The 5,104-nt window shown below is 34.4% G+C and overlaps 1 long non-coding RNA gene across 6 annotated transcripts; it reads right to left on the bottom strand.

Moving 5' to 3' along the window:
* Positions 1 to 1,042: 1,042 nt before the first annotated feature.
* Positions 1,043 to 4,571, bottom strand: LOC147477532 (uncharacterized). Of its 6 annotated transcripts, XR_015208404.1 has the most exons (6): positions 4,094 to 4,571; positions 3,753 to 3,801; positions 2,851 to 2,924; positions 2,518 to 2,644; positions 1,555 to 1,571; positions 1,283 to 1,473 (listed from the first exon to the last, which is right to left on the bottom strand). It is a non-coding gene; the product is annotated as an uncharacterized LOC147477532 (long non-coding RNA). The 6 variants fall into 6 exon arrangements; XR_015208403.1 differs by having other exon boundaries at positions 1,043 to 1,571; positions 1,980 to 2,644; XR_015208402.1 differs by having other exon boundaries at positions 1,043 to 1,571.
* Between the last annotated feature and the right edge of the window lie 533 nt (positions 4,572 to 5,104).

Raw genomic sequence — 5,104 nt, 5'->3', positions numbered from 1 at the left:
TCGAGTTAAGGTGGAATCATTCCCCTTTAATTCCTTATCATAGTATCAATTTAGTATTCCGTAATTGAACTATCGTATCTTGTTAGTATAATTTCCTTCGTAGTATAATTTTCGTGTTACTCTCATTAACTTTGATAGACTAATAATCTTAGTAAATGATAATTCTAAAGAACTAGGAGTGTAACGAATTCTCTACTCCACTTAGTGCAATAGCATCGAGAGTGTAGGAAACTTTGATAACCTAAGCGTGAAATAGTTCTAGTTTACTTGCGTTGAGTTTCATAGCTTATTCAAAGGTAAAATTACTCATTTTACTTTTATCAAAAATCAATCTATCTAATAAAAAGACTTGGTGTGGAGCTCGCAAGGCCCCATATGACGGCTAACATTGTATTTCACAAGTTGTGACATGGCACTTTCAAGTGAGCTCAAGTAGAGTGATGGTTTAGCTAAAGGCTGCTCGGTGACATTGGATCAGACTTACACGTCAACAAAGGCTAGGTAAAAGGCTTAAAGGGGGTCTGTGTCTTGACTGTTCATCGCCGGGCAACCCCTAGTATTGAACAGCACCAAAGGCTTAATATAATACTGATGACCGCCGGGTGGAAGAGATTTTATATCTACCATAGCATCTGTAATTTCCGATTAGAACTTTTTTCCTGATAGCATCAATCCAATAATAATTATTGTTCAATTATGTAGGCGAGAATGATATCAGGGGAGAAGAAGTCCTTGCAATTTGATTTGAATATGATCAGGACTGCTACAAATGCTACAAATGCTTTTTCTAATGCTAATAAGCTTGGAGATGGCGATTTTGGCACAGTATGCAAGGTTACTAAATTCATTTACAAGGTCTGATTTTTATCAAATTTGAGATTTGAGAATTTTTTTGAAGGTTTATGTGGCAACTATATATAGTTTGATCTCTTAATACTAGCAAAATGGCACGCGCCTTGCGCCTGCGAAACAACAATTAGAATATCTGGAGAACATCTATCCATTTTTTTTATAAAAAAAAAGTAGAGAACAGAGACAGCACTTCAGCACAATTTCAGGAACTTTATTTCTGATTTGAACATGATACATCCAACTGAAATTGCAACACACTGTCTACCCAATGATTACCAAAAGGTGATGCAATCTTATAGGAAACAATAAGATCATTCATTGACTCCAATAAAAACAGGGCAATCCAAAGAGATCTACTACTCTATATTCACAATAGCACCATTTTCTTTTCTGGAGAGAATCATGCATTCCAACTGGTATGTTCAATTGATAGAAGGAAGCAAGTGAAGGAACTTGTTGAAAAACTTCTGAGTTGAATAGTTTCTTTTTACATTAAAATTAACCAAATAGCCGTTCTCAACCATCAATATAACAACGTTGCCAATCTGATATAATTTATTTGTTTAGCAACCCATCCATTCTAGCAGTATCAATTCTGTGACCCTTGGCTCGCAATTGGTTCTGGATACAATTACCAAATATTATGAATATTGTTTGAAGTTGGAGAAATTTAGGAAAACAACCTGAATCAGCTGGCACAACCTTTTCCAATTGGAATCCTGCAGACGGAAAAAATTCAGAAAACATAAATGTGGTATGCACAACTTGAAGTATGTTAAATAATAGTTGCTATGTAATTATGAAAATGAACGTGTTAATACCAGAAATCATTGTTAGTTGTGTTTTTGAAGCGAGTAGTACTTCTATACATACCACATTTTTAGTGTAGGTTCAAGGGAGATCTTAGACTGAACAATTAAGATCTTTATACTGTCTTGTGAAACACTTCTCAACATACCAACAACCACGACAGAAAACGGGTTCTTGCAGATTTATGGTCTACCCTTGTGATTTATTAATGGTTAAACCAAAACTCAATCTTATCGGGAGTTGCTTCATAATAAACTCGAACAGTAGGTTAACATTTTCTGATGGTTTCATTGGAATGTGTGGTATAAATTCCTGACCTATTTCCTGTCGCATAGCAGTTACAATTTCTCCATAAATTTTGTCTCTGGTAAATCCCAGAAAAATCACCCTTGTCCCACTGCACAAATCACTTGCAGCATCAAGGTTTCTCAATAACATAATTAGTGCTTCAACTTAAGTCGAAGCTTATGTGCTGGTAAGCTTCCTTGTAAATTGGGTATATCATCCTCAAATGAGTCAAAACTGAGAAAAAAAATTACTTCTTCTACAAGGAAAAAAATTAGAACACGCTCATTCAATTTATTGACATATTCAACTCAATGGAGTCAACAACACTCTTCCGACAATGTGTTTTATATCACTTGCATTATCGCATGGGTTACGAAAAATATCATGTATTAAATGAGTAATGGAGCCTTCATCTTCCTATGGGATTGTAATATCACCTAAAATTGTAAGCATATCATCGTTAACATATGGATCATCACCATTTGCAATGCTTAGCAGAAAAGCAGAATAAGAAGGATAACCAACATTTAGACATATATAACTTTAGAACAGATAAATGTCTCCTACCCATTCTTAGAAAAGTTCTGCCACCTGCATATGATTTTATGCCCACATGCAAACACCCTCCATTATCCTAGTGCCTGTTCGAGACTTGTATCCCCCAACCAAACTCATAGAGTTAACAATGTGTACCCTAATTAAGGGATATTAGTATTGACCAGGAATAACTCATAGGTATAAGTATAAAAGACCTAATTTGTTGAAAGGTAGAACTCTAAAAAAAATTAGAGTGCTATGGTTTAAAAGTATCCCAACACTCTAAGAATCCTAACTGGACTACAAAATGCTTTAGGAGAAACTTATAAAAGAGTTGATATGAAAAATAGAAAAGAAGACTACCTGCAGCCAAAAGTAACAATTAGCAAAAGCCATGCAGGATGCATGAATCTTCAGAGTGAATGTATAGCTTTTCCCTGCGAAAGAAGGTGGGGCGTTATTAAAAAAGAAAAAGAATAGAAGAGCATAAACATCATTTCATAATTAGAAAGAAAGCAATTAAAAAAATGACAGGACACCAAGACAACAAACTAACTACTACATATCTTAAAGCAAGTACAGTAAAATAAATTGGTGAAAGAAGCATAGAGATCCAAAAGAAAATGGAAGCTCCGTGTTATTAGCGAGTTCAACATTAAGAAAGACTGCATTTATTGAAGCACATAAATGAAAACCCCCAAAAATGTGGAATTCTTGAAAATGAAAAGGCCGCGTGAAGAGGCCCTTTCAACATTTTACAAATTGATTGACCAACACATCCCTACACACACGGAAAAAAACTTCAAATCAAAATAAAAATGGAAACATCCTTTGCACATATTCTTTGAGTAAAAGCTTAAGGACTTGGTGAAGTACAGAGAAAAGTTGGCATAACATAATATTGATATGCGTCACATAAAGCAAGCCTTTACAACTTGGTGATGAAAAGACGATCGCAACCTTTCTAAGAATTTTGAGGAAAAAAAGCACAGTATTGAAATTGAGAATTGAAGTAGGAAATTAATAGGCAAAGTAGTGAAATAAAAATAAAACCAACGTATTAGCCAGTGAGAAATTAAACAGAAGATTGATCAATGAATTTCATTATTAACAGATTTGATCAGTGAATTCCAATTTTTGACATATTAATATATCTTAAGCAGTGCATTTCTTAAGAATGTGTTCACCAAAGAATACGGTGTGTAATTCAACATAAATTACAATAGATAAAATCCACCACTGAAATGAAAAAAGATTTAACTTACATGATGCTAGAGTAAAGGGACTAATGTGGTAGAAACGGTTGTTCCTTTCCTGTCAGTAAAAACAACATTTTGTTAGAAAGAGAGAGAGATTTGATGATGAAATTCAATGTCTAAATATGTACACGAAATTCAAATAGGAAAGAAAAAAAAATGAAAAGTATGGAATTGAAAAAGTTAAAGAACAGAGTACGTTATAATAATTAAATAATTAAATGACGGAAGTGCCTTAAATCTTTAGCCAAATTCCAAAGATCGGTTTAGACTAATTAATAAACTGGATGAAGAGATAATCAGAAAAGAAAAAAAATCAAAATAACAGAGACAGCCGATGTAATACTCACACATCCTCCAATCTCAAACATAAGGATACAACTCTTAGAACCGCGTAAGACATCCAGTATGACTTTTGTCATTTGCCATTCTTGAGTGCTTTGTAAATAATGGAGATCCAAATGATGATAAGAACAAATGGAAATAGAGCGACCGGGAATAGATCGGGTCGAGAGAACCAAACTCTTCAATCTGCAACTAAATATGGAAGGCCGAGAGAAAAAAACCCATTAAAATTCAATGTGTTGCATTCGTTGAATGAAGGAAAAGCCTGACATGAGAGGGAGAGATGGAAGAGAGAGAGAAAAAGAGAGGCGCACTGTTTGGAAGGAAATAGTGGGGAAGAAAGCCCGCACCGTTCCAAGCCGAAGGGTAGCATCATTTTCGGGTAGATAATTTGGAAAATATTTTCGGTGGATAATAAGGAAATGTTTTTTATCATAACTTGTTGAACCAAAAAAAACGGGAGTTCGCTTTCTTATTAGAACTAAGAACTATAGCATTTTGGGTACGCTGTATGAGCGTGAAATTGAGAACTGTCTAATTAATCAAACCACAAAAACAAATCCAACAAAAGCCCAGTCAATATGGTGAGGTTGATTTTTAAAAAATTTGCAACGGAAGCTCACTCAAAATAAACCCAACCAAATTGCAACTGAAGCCCAATAGCAAAAAGTCCATCGAATTCCAACAGAAACCCAACCGCAATTGTTGACCAATTCAATTAGAGTTGAATATTATATTTACACAAAAAATCAGATTATAGCATTGTAGATAGAAAATATGAATGAAGGCAAATTTGGAAAACAAAAAATCCAGTCGACCCAAAAAACACTGTTGCTTGGGAGTTTTCTTTATAAAGTAAAGATAGATATACCGCATGTTTACAGGGTGAGCTTCTTTATGGGCAAGAAATAGCAGTGAAGAGGCTCTCTAAGAATTATTTACAAATACGTTCCGAACAGAAGCCTCGACAAATATAAAATATATATCTAGTTTGTCTCACTGACCTGCTATGCTTT

The sequence above is a fragment of the Coptis chinensis genome, chromosome 9 (assembly GCF_015680905.1).
Source record: "Coptis chinensis isolate HL-2020 chromosome 9, ASM1568090v1, whole genome shotgun sequence".
In the NCBI taxonomy this organism is placed as follows: Eukaryota; Viridiplantae; Streptophyta; class Magnoliopsida; order Ranunculales; family Ranunculaceae; genus Coptis; species Coptis chinensis.
This window is presented reverse-complemented; position numbering and strand designations above follow the sequence as displayed.